This window comes from Neofelis nebulosa, chromosome 6 (assembly GCF_028018385.1).
Source record: "Neofelis nebulosa isolate mNeoNeb1 chromosome 6, mNeoNeb1.pri, whole genome shotgun sequence".
Taxonomy (NCBI): Eukaryota; Metazoa; Chordata; class Mammalia; order Carnivora; family Felidae; genus Neofelis; species Neofelis nebulosa.
In genome coordinates, this window is record NC_080787.1 from 13176737 (window position 1) to 13192789 (window position 16053).

The 16053-nt window shown below is 43.8% G+C and overlaps 2 long non-coding RNA genes across 2 annotated transcripts in view; both read left to right on the forward strand.

The window, feature by feature from the left end:
• Positions 1-16053, forward strand: part of LOC131513720 (uncharacterized) — a 112020-nt gene that overhangs the window by 49891 nt on the left and 46076 nt on the right. The gene's annotated exons all lie outside the window — the stretch shown is intronic.
• On the forward strand, positions 7382-9265 carry LOC131513721 (uncharacterized). Its single transcript, XR_009262746.1, has 2 exons — positions 7382-8032; positions 8658-9265. It is a non-coding gene; the product is annotated as an uncharacterized LOC131513721 (long non-coding RNA).

Sequence of the window (16053 nt, forward strand, 5' to 3'; positions counted from 1 at the left end):
TTTGAGATTCGCACGTGAAAATCGGGCTTGACTTGGGTCCAGAAATGACGGTTTGGGCGATAATATTTAAACTTATTTTTTAAAGTTCTGTTTACCTGTAGTTCTTCTAAAAATCATTGAGAGACAATAGAAAGATTGGAAATCTAAGAGTTTATGTGATATCAGTTTGCCAAGCTTCAAACACCAAACCTCTCTAAACTGGATGATTCTATGTTGACATATCCATGAATATAATTCTACAGTATAAGAGTTTAAGAAAAACAATGGGTTTAGATAGCTTCAGCGTGTCACTGGAGGGAAATGCATTATTATTCATTTATAGTTGATAAGTATTAAAACCTAGAATAAGGTTAAAGCGAGTCTTTTATCATAAAATCCATCATTTTCTTTCTCCCACCCCCCCCCATAAAACCTAGTAAAGGTTCATTTTTTTAAAAAAATGTTATAACTAAAAGAATTTTTTTTTTGCAAAAAACTTAGGTTTAATAAATCATTGCCATGAGCTAACCCACATTTGAATCTAGAAAATGCACTTGGCATTATCCTTCTCTGTTCACATATATTTGAAGTAAATTACATCAAATTGTATTTGAAATACCAAACTGGCATTAATGGAAGATTTTTTTTGCTCCAGGCACCATTTTAAAATAGATGAGCATAAAAATGCAGTCTGCATCATTAAGTTTATATGAAACTAGTGAGAATAAAAATCACCATGTAAGTTCTAATAAGATGTGTTTTTCATTCCAGTTTAATAACCCAAGACTATATTCATCTTCCAGTATAATAAATACACCGAGAGGAATGTATTCTTTTGTGGGCTTAACATGTTGAGGTTCCTTTTTTTTCCCCCAAGAAGAGAGAGTTTTCTGGGAAGCTGGGTGAAGAAAATTCTTTAATATGGCAGTGCAGAGTATTATTATCATAAATAATTAATGTGCACAGCAGAAGAAAGCCGAGCTTCATTAATAATTCTTATTTTTAGTTGGCATAAGCTAGAGGTGCTGTATCTTCTTTTATCCTATCTGTGTCAATTTCCTTGATTTTAATTTAATAGATGTTAAAATTTTTAAAGGTATGGTACATTATGCGGTGGGTTTTTGTTTTTGACTAAATAACATCCTATCACTAATTCTTACCTGCCAGGCTATTTTTAGAAACAGGCAAAAGGAAGGAGGGGGAAAAAAAATGTTGGGATAAGGCAAGGTAAAGTGGGCATCAAGTCTGCGCCTTTCATCCTCCATTTCCCTCCGGGGCCAGTTAAGACGCTCCTTTGATTAGAAACCTCGGGAAATATGAAGAGGTTCTGCCATGAATTTCAGCTCATCAAACTCGCCTGTTTATTTTTCCAATTCAGGGCTGATCCGCCTTCTACACCCTGAAAACACAGGTTCTCCCTGACACCACCTTGCATTTGCGATCAACTGCATCACTTGTCAAAACCTCCCAATCTTTGATAACAGCCATTTGTAATTTATTAATTCAGCATCGGAGCAGGAGAGCGGCTAAGTGTTTCTGATTAGCACAATGGAGGGAATAAAGAGCCTGCTCCGGAGGGCAGCGGGGTTGCGCTTTGCAAGGAACAACAAGGACCAGGCACGACATTCCATCTTAGGAGAATTGATAGGTAACCTGAGCGACTGTGAGCGAGCCCGTCAACGTTCTTTCACGGGGGAAATACAGCCAGGATGAAGGGGTAATTGTGGCCAACCTCGGGGAAAAATAATTCTGACGTGAAACAACCCGAAGCCCGGGTCGAGGCGTTTTTGGTAGCCCTCCCCGCTGGAACACCGGGCTGAGATTCTTAGGTGCCACTATCAGGATCCCCAGCCGGCCTTCGCCTCACAGGCACCAAGTAGCTGTCCCTACGGTTCAGCCAAGGTGAGGGTGGAAATTCAAGCAGCACTGGTGATAGGATATGAGATAATCCCACACCCAGTCTCTTGTGTCAGCATAATTCAAGTGCTCAGTTTAATACCATTTACCTGGGGGTGTATTGTCAGTCCTGGAAGTCAATGCCAAGGCCGGATGAGCACAGCAGGCCACATGCTTCCTCCAGATCCCCGCAGTCCCAGCTGGCATGTGGCCTCCTGCTTTGAGCTGTGACATAAGACGCAAAAAGAACCCAGGGCTAACTAAGCAACGTCCTCTACCTGTTTGCCGGCCGGGTTTCACGTTTTCTAATTAACTGCAAGTTTTGGCATCAGGGATCCTGGGTGGTGAGCTCTCTCCAAGTTCATTGTTACCAGCTGATGGGACTGAGTAATTAGAAAAAAATGCCTTGCATTTATTGAGCATTTACTATGTGCCAAGCATCACGCTGCTCAATGCATGGCATCTGTCTCGCATGGCGAACCTTTGATGGGCAAGTTTCACATTATTAAAAAACAAACTGCTTCATCTATAATAGGAGCAAAATATTAATTTACTGAGAGGTTACAGAACTTTCCATAGTCCGTCCGAGTTGTCAGGTTCAGAATAGAAGCCAAGCCTATATCCATATCTGTATCAGTATTTCTCTCTATACATCATATTACATATAGGTATATCTCTGTCTACCTGTCATATATGAAAACGAATTTGTGTTTAGCATCACTGGCCTTTAATTTTCTGTTCATTCATTATTAGCTGAATGTGAAGCATTTACATTTTTTTTTAACGTTTATTCATTTTTGAGAGACAGAGAGAGACAGAGCGTGAGCAGGGGAGGGGCAGAGAGAGGGGGAGACACAGAATCCAAAGCAGGCTCCAGGCTCCGAGCCGTCAGCACAGAGCCCGACGTGGGGCTTGAACCCACGAACCGCAAGATCATGACCTGAACCAAAGTCGGACGCTTAACCGACTGAGCCCCCCAGGCGCCCCTGAAGCATTTTCACCTGTTTGTCAATTTTTCTTATCATGCAGCCTTCAGCTGGACCACCTTCCTTTGCCATGACTTCGTGTGCTGAGTATACAAGCTTATCTTAACATCAGTAGGAGATGAGTATTTAAAGAAGAGTTCATCTGATACCAAAAATGCACACCATGCCATGAATTTCAAATGCACTCTCAGCACGGCCTGCCAAGCCCCATCCCGCCGCCCCCCGCCTCTGTATACCTGCGAGTGTGGGACCGGTTTTAACCTGGGCTTGAGGTCTGTGGAGCCTTGGCGCCCTGCTGCAGGAAGTCGAGTTTGGGCAGAGAGCACACAGCCTCTGCGGTTTGGCGACAGGCTAGCCATTCTCAACTCACCCGACCTCTCTGACCTCGCAGACTCTCAACCTCACCAGTGGTCTTCGTGCCCTTAGAGGCGCTCCCACAAACATAGCTCGCGGACTGGACTTGCTCTGAGCTCCTCCTCCCTCCCCACCCGGTGCCACTCACCTTGCCCGTGGAGCTATTACTCTCTTCGCATTTCTCCCAGGGGGGCCTGCTGTTTGCAATTTGATTTCTGCTGACCTGGATTCCTGAGCTAGGCTCTGCATTCATTGAGAGCGGGCGGGGTGGGGGTGGGGGGTAGCTCTTGTCTTGCTCAGTGCTTGGACGTAGATGGCTTTCACTAAAAAGGTGTTTATAGGAATGAGTAAGTGATTGCATAAAGACTGCACTGTGGAAGACGTCCCATCCCTCCGGGCTAGCTGTTCTCCTGCTCCCCATCCCTGCAGCACCAACCTGGGGTTATTACTGCCCGGACCCTTGAGCGATGCCAATTAGAAACAAATTGAGGTCTCCACTGTTCGGGCTTGGCCTGGCTCCTTCGGTCTCCCCCGTCAGAAAGGCCGTCCCCTTAGGCGATGCCTGTGGTCAGAGCACCTGTTTGACACATTGCTGTGCAGGTGCCCCTCCGGAGCCGGGCACAGTGCATCCTCAAGGGCGCGCGCTCTGAGACGAGTGTCTCCCTTTAGAGCTCCCCACGCCTCTCGTTTGGTGACCCAGGGAGGTTACGTTACTCTCCCGGGGTGACATCTTAGAATTTTTGTGGCAAAGATTCCAATGAGATAAACACACCTGTGTTTTAATTGTGTGTTTGCTTCAAGACCAGCAAGGGAGAAAAGTTTTTGGTTAACACTCCCAGGGCCGATAATTGGCAGAGGAGACAAATGATGTAAGAGGCAGAAGTTGCCGGTCTCGTAGTCTCGGTATCCACACTGCAAAACAAACAGGAATTGCAGCCTGGCTCCACTCTTCCCCCACTTTCTCTGGCCCGGCGGTGATCTCTGTGTTGCAGAACATTAGGTTACTGAGAGTAAACTCGCGGTTGAAAGTCAAGGGGTTGACCTGGGAAAGAGTCCTTGTACCACATGTGAAAATCCTGACCTCAGACACACTGGTGTCATGAAAGAGGATGTATTCCTAATGACCCAGGTCAAAGCAGGCTGAAGAAATGCTAGGGAATGCTACTGTGAACAGGGGAGTGTTGTTTAATTTAATAAAAAAATGTTCTGGCTTGGTCGGAGAACGGTACATGCTACTCAAGACATTATTTGTTGAAGAGAGATTTTGCCTAGTAATGAACAGGATGGACTGCAGACCTAAATTGCCAGGGTGCAAATCTTGACTATGCCTTTTACTAGCTGTGTGATCCTGGCCAATTTATTTAACCCCTCTGTGCTTGCATCATTTCATATGGGAAACGGGGATATTCTTAGGGACGTGGTAAGGACTTAAACAAATGATATACATTAAAAAAATTAAAAGAGGGCACAGCACTTAGGAAGTACTTAGTGATCAGGGGTGAGTATTATCAATATTTTAATCATGCTTTTTAAGGAATTAAAATATAACGCAATTTCCATTTAACATTATGTCACTTTTCTTGGGTAATGACATCAGAAGCACGCAATGCTTTGATTCCATCGCTGTGATTGTATTAGGGAGTCAACGTCCATTTACGTGGATCCTCACCACATAGTGGAAATTGAGACTACCGGTCTGCACCTCACCCAGTGGTCATCCAACTTGTACGAAGTGAATTTGTACCTAAAGGTCAACTTACTAACTTCTGAGTCAGCATTTACCACTAAGTTGAATGGATATATTTGCTGGGCTCAATCAACTTATTCCCTTTTATGAGCAAACCAAATGAAGATGCTGTGGCTGGTTTTTGAACATAGGGAATTGAGGGATCTCGAGGGTATTTCTTGGAGCTGTGGTGATCTACAGAATTATCCGCATGCACCTGTCACACACCACCGCGTTTCTGGCGCTCTGGTGAACTTTATCCTTACACTGGAAAAGAAGCAGTAAGAATTTCTTATTCTAGACCTCTGTCTTCTCTGGATTCCACTTTTTTTAAAAAAAATTTTTAATGTTTATTTTTGAGGAGAGAAAGAGAGAGAACAAGTGGGAGAGGGACAGAGAGAGAGGGAGACCCAGAATCCGAAGCAGGCTCCCGGCTCTGAGCTGTCAGCACAGAGCCTGACGAGGGGCTCGAACCCATGAACCGTGAGATCATGACCTGAGCCGAAGCCAGTCGTCAACTGACTGAGCCACTCAGGCACCCCTTCTGGTGCCTTTCAGGTCTGTTTGCCATGGCAATACCCCATCACATGTCACCCTACAGGGCTATTCTCTCAAATAGGTACACCGACTAAAATGCCACTTCCTAATAACACCTAAAGGAGGCCCCTTAAATGCCAGTATTCAAACGCCCCAGAATCACACTCTAAAGTCCTACAATAGGAGGGGAGAGTTTTCTTCTCTTCAAAGAGTGTCATTTTCTGACGTTTCCTGTTCTGGAGCAGCCATTTTGGATGGTGTCTGACTTTTTGTGGCTTATAGCTCACTGTGCTCCGTCTATCATTGTTACAACTCTCAGCTATCATTTTGCTGGTCAGCTCAGAAATGCCGTTTACTAGATAATTTCAGCCAATGAAATGGCAGATAGACCGTAGACTTCATATATCTTTTAAATCAGTCAACTTAAAAGGCCAGACCAGAAACGCCACCAAAGAAACAGAACTACAAAAGTAAAAAGGGGCAACGTGTGATTCTTAAGGTAACTGGGGTCTGTTAATCATTCCATTTACATCTATTTCAGCAAACAAAGAAACATCATAAGCACTGTACCTTTTTAAAAAAGTACCTTGCTCTAGAAAATTTGTTCCAAAAAGGATGTAGTTAAAATGGGGTTTTGACAATATTTATGCCATAAAGTGTTTCATTTTTGACTAAAACGTATCACACTTGAGAAATGAGTGAACAACTGGTTGGAAGTCACAAAAATATTAACTATAATGAGCTCATTTAAATAGAAACAGACGTGCTATCCCGCTGGTTGTCAAAAGTTTTCAAAGACGGTTTCTCTCAAGTAAGCAGGGTCCTGCAGACTGGGTCCATCTGTCTTCACGAAAGAACATTTTACGTACTGTGGAAGGAAGTGCTCCTGTGAAAACACCATTTGGAATTATTGATCTCTTGATCACTTGTAGATCTCAGTGGGAAATCAGAACAGCGATGGGCTCAGAGGGGGAAACACCAGTGCCAAGAACATTAAAACAACAACAACAAAAACTTTTGGATTCATAGGTGGCTGGAATAAAAATAAAATCATATGTATTAAAGAGGGAACATGTTCATTTCTCTCTTCCAATCACACAAGGGATTTTTTTTAAAAGTTTTCCCAAAGCACTCCTTGGTCTTTCCTTGACCAGAGCGAAAGAAACGGAAAAGAAAAGTGTGCTGTGTACGTCTGTCCGTGTGTTCCTGGTTCGCAAATTCCTGGCCTCGGCTGCTGAGGTTGCACAGTCTGAGGCTAAGCAGTCTTGGGGGGCGGGGCTCTAAGACACACATTTTACCTTCTTAATTGTTCACCACCGGTGAGTTAGAGGATTAGTGAGGAGCGTCATGACTCATCAGGGCAACCGTAAGACGTCTGTCAAAACGGTGTATGTTATGTTGCTACTATTTCCTGAAGCCTAGAGCCCAGAATTCCAGTGAAGGGAGGGAGCTTAGATATCAAATTCACCACTTCTTCACTTTACACAGAAGGAACTAGAACCCAGAGAAGCGAAATGAGATCTTGGACTTCACGCTCACTTTTTCCTTAGGAGAAATGTCTCAGTTTAGTGAGACAAAAGTCTGACTCTGCAAAATGAATAAAAAGGGAAGAGGTTGGTTTCAAGACGGTTGAAAAGCCACCGTGGTGTATTATCCTTCCGCACCTTCTTTGTGATGATATATTTGGGTCTCTCCTATGTGGAAGCACTCATAAATATTTGGTGAATGATTCAGTAGACGAGAGAATGGGTTCGGAGTCTATATAACAAAGACCAGCTTCACAAATGGTGGGGACACAGGCATGGAAATGTACAAAATAATGTTAAATTTCAGGGAGAGAAGACAAAATAATTTGCGTCCAACAGTCACAGCTGTGCACAAATGTATTTTTGAATGTTACCACAGCCCTGAAAAGGATGTGAAGCGACGTCTGATTTAAGGCTTTCCGAGATGTTACTTAAGCTTATGTTAAAATGAATTTGGCTTCAGGATTAAGTTCTTTCTTGGCTTCACGGTAGCGGCCGTCGCTTTTCTGCACAATTTTCTCTTTTCGTTTTGCTTTAGAGGATGTGTATTGAGGGAAGACAAACCAACTGGGACAGACTTCGCTCCACGTTGCTTTTGAGGAATACAGGAGAAATTCCTGCATAGATGCCCGTGTTCACCTCCATTCGTCGCCACCTGCAAAGAAACACACGGATCTGGCTTCTTTGTGGATTCTCTTTGAGTCCTCTGACACTCCCAGGAGTGGTTCCTACGTGAGGGCATGTCACACATCATTCTCCAACCGCCCCCCCGGGGTCAGCTCAGAGCTTGGAGGAAGTAGCCTCTGAGTAAGAGCGCCACCCGTGGTAGACATAACCCACAGCTCCATCGGCCCAGATCACTTCCTGGGTGCAGCCCAGATCACTTCCTGGGTGCCTGTGTGTGCCTCCTTCTGATCCCAGGTTCTGTTCACCTCACCTGACACTTTGAGAGCCAGTTCTCAATTCAGATGATAATCTAGCACGAAAAATAAAACGACCCTCACCTAAAAGGAGCCACAGCGGCAAAGGTGCGTTAAACAAAGCATAGGCACTTTGAAAAAAAATTGGTAACTGGTCGAGAGGAAAGAAATGTTCGGTTACTATTTTTTTTTTTTTTTTTTGTTTTTTCCTGCTTGGCATCGGGCTGTCTATGTAATAAGGATGAAATGGGCTTTAGAGGGACGAGGACCCAACAATGCTTGAGAGGCTGGCTGGGGGGACAGCCTCCAAGGCAGAGCCATTCAACTGCCTTCAGTCATTTCCTATTTTTAATATTAAAGGAATATGGAGAGAAACAGGACAGAACATAGCGTTCTGGGAAACCAGTAATCAAATGGCCTAAAGCTAATGTTTACTTTTTGGAATGTTTTATGAAGGCATTACTTGGAGATGTAAAAAAGAGAGAGAGCACCTAATAATAGCCTTTCAGTGGCGGAAACAGAAAAGCAGCACAGACATGATAATTGAATTTGGTTTGGATGGTCAAAATCTGTGTGATCCTACAGCTGTATTTTCTAAACCATCCGCTTGACTTTTAATACATGTTCTACGTTTTGTTTCCTTTGCCCATCGCTGCATTTGAAAATTGCTAATTACCTTACAAGCCTATTCAATTTTCCTTTGCTACTATTTTTTTCTTTCCCTCCTGCAAAGGAAGACGCTCGGCCATCATTTCTTCTCAGCCCTCAGTTCCCTCACCCAGCCGTCCAAGCAGGTCAACAGAGGATCAGAGTCAAAGCAGATCCTGAAAACCTATGAGCAAAAGATCAGTAAGTCCAGCTCCATCCCTAGGAACACCCCCAGGAACACAGGTTGGGGTCACCAGCACTTTGCCCCACATAATTCAATGTGCACACGACAGGCAAACAAAATGAATGGGAGCATCCGTGTGGCACTTAATTCAAGGTTAGGTACCATCTGAATGATAGAGCCTGGGTTCCAAAGTTGTGATATAATTTTACTTATATGTTTCGAGTCCTTATTATGTCTCGTATAACTACTTATATCTCAAAATCCTTTTCGGAATCGTCCAAGAGAAGAATCTCCATGTGTCCCAATCGATGTTTATTTGACCTTGGGTTACAATAAAGAGCAGTGCCATATTTGTGCTATAATTTAATACTGCTCTCAGATGTTTCTATTATGAGTTCTGGACATCCGGGAGCACATAAGATGACTCTGGGATTTGCAAATTCTTCCCATATGTGTGGACTTGCATAGACTTGCAATGTTAAGAAAATAAAAGCTCTATTACAGCTGGACTCCGAAAAATTATTGACCACGTTTTCTTCTTTACTCGTTGTTTCTTAGTAGCCCAGAATAATAACCTTTAACGTTTGAATAAAATGTTCTTAAAATATTTCCAAGTATATTTTCCTATTTGATCTATACAATGTCAGGTGAGTTAGGGCACTGTCTCTTCAGAACACTGTGACTCCGGTAGGTGAACTAAGTTACTCAAGGTAAAATTGTTAATAAGGGATAGAACTGGGTTGAAGAAATACTCAGTCATTCATTTTTTCATTCACTCATTCATTCACCAATACCTGCTGAGCACTTATTACAGGAAGGGCGTGATGTTAGGTGCTGAAGATACAACCCAACCCCTGTCCTTCAGGAGCTTGTCATCCAGTGGCGATGACACATATATACTAAAAACTAAACAATGATTTATTTGCAGCTGTGAGGTATGCTATGAAGGAAAAGTACGTGAACAATAAAGGTGTAGAGTAGGAGGTCTGTATTCATCAGATAATTGCAAGAAACTGAATCTGTTCTAGCTAACTTAAAAAGAAAGGGATTTGTTAGAGGGTAATGGGTTTACAGGAATTTCCAGAAGGACTCGTGAACCAGCTAGGATGGGACTTCCGGGAAATACTATAGCAGTAGATGGGTTTACTCTGCGGAGCACAGGCCATATCCAGATCTCACTGCAAGAAAAGTTTAGGAAATGTATGTTTGTTTGTTTAGTTTTCTAATATCTGTATATGGGAAAGGCCCCTTGGTGGGGTTTGAGATGGGTTTTAGGCAGCCAATCCAACATACTACGTCAAGAGCCTAACCTAGTCTGGGGTCTGGCTTCCCTGAGACTTGGGGTCTGGCTTCCCTGAGACTTGAGTTCAGCTGACATTGGAAGGTGGTAGAGGAGTTCGAGATGATCAGGTGAAGGCACACGGGTCTGGAGGAAAAAACCTTACGTGTGCTGGGGACAGCCTATAGGAAGGTCCCGCTGCAAGACAGAACGTTAGGCATTTGAATTGTTGACAGAAGGCCAATGTAGCCAGAGTGTATGAAGGGAGGTAAACAGGGGTCATCAAGGACTTTGGGAACACATTAAGTAGTTTGGACTACTTCCTAAAGTCAGTGGGAAACCATCATAGAGTGACCTAGGTCCTGCGAAGCTCATTCTGTTGATCCTTTCCCTACCTTGTGATCTTATGATATCAATAATCTCTAACCTCATCGCTGGACTCTTTGCACAGAAAGTGATCTAATCTGAAAGTAGATCTATTTAGAGAGTTTCACACTGAGGGAAAGCCACAGACTGACTCCTATATCTAGCAGTTCAGCCTCTCAGGGGGGATACCCCCAGTAAATGAGGATCGTGATTCAGAGCAAAGCACCTGAGACATGATTTCATTTCATGTGGTTTGCCGTAGGCCATGGTGTGGGGTGGTTATGGGGTGGTGGAGGCTCTCAGGTTCTGTGACCACTCACCATTCTCTGTATGCCCTCTCACTAGGTACTTCTGATAAATCATCTCCTTATCGGGAGTTGGCTGACATTGGCATTTTTGCATGTAGTTGTAGGGGGATTGGACCCTTCTCTAGGCTAGAGGTGAAGGCAGTTTAATACCCACCTGGAAACCCATCAGAGCCTTGACCCACACTCCTTCCACTTACCAATAACCTACCAGAATCCTCACTGTCCCCTTTTAAAATAAATGGAATTGGAGACATCTTAAAAAAAACATGACGTGTAACCTATTATCTAAATTTCCTAAAACTCTTGTTTTTTTTTCACTTTTCCCTCTGAGTTCTTAGCTATCCCTAAGGAAATTCTCTTCAACGGAATGCAAAGGTCATCCTGGGTACATATATTATGCGATCATTTCAAATGAATAGCGTTCTTCTTTACTACTATGTCCTAATTCCTCTTTAATTTTATGAATCCCTAAAGTTTCCTTACATGGAGAATCTGTACCAATAAAGTGTAGTTCTGAAGGAAGCCAAAGTCTGCAGTCTTTTTTATTTTAAAATTCTAATAATTTCTTTTGGTCATTATTTGGGAAATTTGCCAGAAGTAGACAACTTGATGATTCTCTCATAGATCAATGAAGGGAGTTTTAAACACATTAAGCCCTACTGAATTGTCTTCAAATATGTCAGTTATGTATCCATACAGTATATGAAGGCAGAGACAGTTGTCTGTCCTAGGAACATATTCGATCTTCATTGGATGAACAACAGACACTCTCAGTACTGAGTATCAAGCCAGGAAAATAAGACCGTATTTCTCTTTGAATAGGATATCTTTGTGAAGTTCCAAGAATCTTACACCTTCTAAATGGAATTACTCTTGGGGGTCCAAGAAGTGTCGGGAGAAATTGTCACAGATATTTAGAGAAGTAAACTTGGCCTCCAGAAAGTACATTAACAAAAAAAAACAAGAAAAACAAAAAAGCAAAACAAAGGGAAACATCAGCAGAAACAAAGGTATCTGTAACTCTTCACCAGAACTCAAACCAGTTCTTCTTCAGGGGGACAGCATCGTGGACTCAGTTCTCTTCTTAAAACCATGGGGAAAAGACACCATTTTCTGCAGGAAGAGAGTCAGACTCCCTTGACCACAGTGGGTTTAGAGGCCACAGCAGAAGGGAGAGTTTGAATTGACGAGTGGTCTTGAATTGAGTCATCTGAGGGTGGACTGTCTCATCCTTCAGCAAGAGACACGCCTGGTCTATAAATCCAATCCTAACGGATTTCTTTGAGAATCACCGGAGACTGGATAACATTCAGAATGGAATGAGATAACAAGTAGATAAGTGAATGTAATTCATTATTCTGATCTTCATAAGTAATATTCTGTTGCTTTTGTTTTTCTTATGTAAAGAACTTTATCTCTGCCCATTATGTCCTGCTTCTGAGAGAGCTGTTTTTTCGGGTCTGCAAATGAGATCGTGGTACTGGACCAAATAACCAATAAGCCCTCCAATGCCTCTGGGAGGTTCCTACCGACAAAAGTTTCCCTATCTGGCAGGGATCGCTTCTGCGGGAAGTCTCTTGCAGGGGAATTTGCTGGGGATTTTTTTTTTTTTTTTATGTTTAATAATGATATAGACACACTTAGTCTCTCCTCCTGGCCTCTTACCCTCCAGCAAAAGAAAAATACAATCCTGTCCCAATTTGTCAGATATTTTCTTTTACTGAGACAATAATATCCACTTGAGACATAATTTCACTTCATTCGTTAACTATGAACAAATGTTCTATTTGATTTATCATTTTGACAAGGAAGTTGTATCATCTTCTTCACTGGATGAATGAATCGATGCGTTGTGATCCATACATACAAGAGAACACAGCTCAGCAATTGAAAGGGGCAAACCATTAATTCACACAATCACATGGATGAATGTCAAACGCCATTTTGCTGAAGTGAAGGAAGCCAGACCCAAAGGCTACAAAATGCATGAGTCCATTTAAATGACATTCTGGGAAAGCAAAACTATAGGGATGGAAAACAGGTCAGTAGTTGCCAGGGATTGGGACTGGGGAGGGATGACTTGATTATAAAGAGGCGGGGAATTGGGGGCGGGGGGGGGCAATGGCACTGTTCTATACCATGACCATGGGGATGAAGGCACACCTCCATGCACTTATCCAAACCCATAGAACTGTACTCCACAAAGAGTGAATTTTATTTTATACAAATTAACAGGAAAAAAGCTATGTAAAATAAATCTACAATCAAGTTAGACATTATCAAGAAACGAGGCAGCATTATGGGGCACCGGTGTGGCTCACATCATGATCTCACAGTTCATGGGATCAAGTCCCAAGTTGGGCTCCATGCTGAGCGTAGAGCCTGCTTGGGATTCTCTCTCCCTCTCTCTCTGCCCTCCCCAGCTCTCAAAATAAATAATAAAATAAACTTAAAAAAAAAAAGAAAAGAAAATAGGTCGCTTTATGTGCTGATCATTCTTTGCATAAAGTAGACAAGAAGACTACCAAGGTATATAAAGATGTAGTCTACAGTAGTGTTTCCCAAAGTGTGCTGTGTGGAACATGAGTGTCCCTAAGCATGTCACTAGGTATTGCTAAAAAAAAAAAAAAAAAAGTCCAAATGGCTTCTCAACGGTGTCAAATGAATTTGGGAAACCTTGCATTCATGATCCCATCCCCCTTTGGGAAAGTTATGGTCTATATTAATGTTAGGAGAAATTCTCCCACAGAACAAAACACACAAACCTAAGTGACAATCGCAGACACAAACTTTAACATAGTAGTTCTCAACCGTGATTAAAGGTGGAATTCTGTTCTTCATAGAACATCGGTTAACATCTAATAGACACGGTTTGAGAAATGCTGATCTACGATAGAGAGGACATTTTACCACAGGAATCACACAATCTTAGTACCAAAAGGTCTTCCTGTCCTTTGGATGGAGCCCAACTTAGCCATTTTTTAACAGAGGAGAACATATCCTCTTTTCAAGTGTGACCGGTTCGTAACTTCACAGTTTTTTCTTTTTTTTTTTTGGTAATACGATCCATATTTAACAATGTTTTAAACTTTCCCCCCTCTCTCTCTCTGCACCCCCTACCCCTCCCACCTGTGGAGTTTGGAAACAACTCCTGGCCATATGCTGCTGTAACAAAGAGGGGAGAAGAGTGCTGATCTCTGGGGACGCTCACCCGGATACCCCTCTTCTCTGGCACTGCTCCTGAAATCTAGGAGCGGATGCTCAGCCAGCATGCCCTTCCTGTGTCCCTGTCCCCGCTTTGGCCTCACGTGAGATGCAGGTCTGCACTAGACCCACCAGATCCTTTCTCCCAGGTGCAAGAGAGACAAGCCTCAGAATGGCATACTCGAAGCTTCTTAGTGCCAGGGCCTCACAGACGAGCTTCATAGTTTTGCCCTTCCCGAAACTTATTTTCATTTCATTTGTTTGGTTCGGCTTCCTTTTGCATTCAGCGAGTTACTGCCCTATCCTCAAGCACGTTCCTCTTTGGCTAACGTTAGCCTTTGTCACTTGCAGCTCCAAAAAACTTTAGTATGCAGGGAGAGATCCAGTATCTTCCGAAACTTCATCTGCCTGTTGGCAGGGTGGGGGGGCCACATGGAGCAAAGATTGGCCAAATTGCCCCAAATTTTTGGAGAAAAGTACTAGGGGAATGAGGACCCAGTCCAACGTACCTGCAGATTAAGTACAACATTGGATTCGTGCTCTGTTCTGCCAACTAGCTCACTTCAAATTCTTATTCCCCGCACTTGGAGGCCATCTTGCTCCCCTCTGGCTTGGGGGGGGGGGGTGCTGGGGAGGTTTAGTTGGAATCCACCCTTGAGGAGTTGAGATTTCATTTTCAGTTAGCTCCCTCCCTCCTGTAAGTAGGATGGTTTCCTTGTGACCCCTCGTCTCTAACTCTTCAGCCATTTCCAGCCTCTCTGAAATTCTCTCCCAGACCCTTCACACTCCACTAAATACTTCAGGAAGTGACTTAGTCCTGCAGAGATGTGTATGGGCTTCTCTGGTATGGAGTCTAAGCGAGGCCTTAATTTTATCTCGACATCTGGACAGGCGCATTTAACTAAACTATGCATTTTGGACTGGTTCCAAAGCACCTGAGGACAGTTGCAGTACCTTTGAGGTTTGCAGTAATGCAAAGATTTATATGCGGCATTTACCCCATGCTGGTCCGGAGTGTTATTCTTTTTCATCATTGATTTATACGCTTGCTCAAAGTTTTTCTAGTTGTAGGTCGGGATCTCTGCGTCGGCCTCGGCACACGAGTGTCCGGGAAGGCACAGCTTGCCTTCCGCAGCCCAGCAGTGCCCCGCACGACACCGGGCACGGGAGTGGGCATAAGGAAAGGTCTCCACAACGTTCACTGTATTTGCAAAGGGGGAAAACCTGGCAGCCGTGTCCTACCCCGGGGGATGGGCGCCTTGTGTTATCACGCGTCTCAGGGCTTCCCAGCCCTCAAAAGAAAATCACATATACTCACACACACGGCGAAATGTCTTTAGATAGGACCAAAGCTTTATAAGGAAACTTTTTCTAATCTTTTTTTGTTTTTGTTTTTGTTTTGATTTTGCAATTTGATGCAAATGTTTTTAATTCCCACCGTGAAGCTCACATTTCCCTGGCTGCGCCGGAATGGGCCCTCTTCCCTCAGCCGCCCCCGCAGCCAGGTGAACCAGATTCGTGTTTTTGGCGATGTTGGCAGGTCCCGGCACGGCCTCCCCCTCTGTGCCTATCCATCCGATTCCACCTCCGATTCCTCCACCAGGATGAACAGAGAAAGTCTCCTAATCCTGTCGGGGACCGTGTTTTGGAACCTTGTGGGAAATTACCAACAGCCCTTATTTTCTATGCGAACTCTGCTTAGGTGCTTCAGTGGCAGGAAATTCTACAAATAGGTCAAGAGAAAGGATCAAGGACATTTTGGGGAAACGGGCACTCTGTCATACAAATAGAGCTCAATCATCAGATGCCAGAGAGGAGCAGTGGCTAGGAGGACCATCTTTCCTTCTTTCCTGTACCTTTCCCAGACCCCGGTCTGTTCTGGAAACCCCTTCCCTGTGTTCTCCCAGTGCTCTACGCCCTGGCTGGAGCCTATGCACTTGTCAGTCTTCCTGACTTGACCCTGAGCCCCTTGTGGAAGGGGCTGTGGATTCTCTGCATCACGGATGCCCATCCCAGGCCCTTAGTCATCATGTGGTGAATGCTGGCCTCTCCGGGCATACTTGGCTGGCTCCATCAGTCAGCTTCATGTGTTGTTTGCGATTGGATTATCGCCTGCGCCACCCGATGAAGAGAAAACACC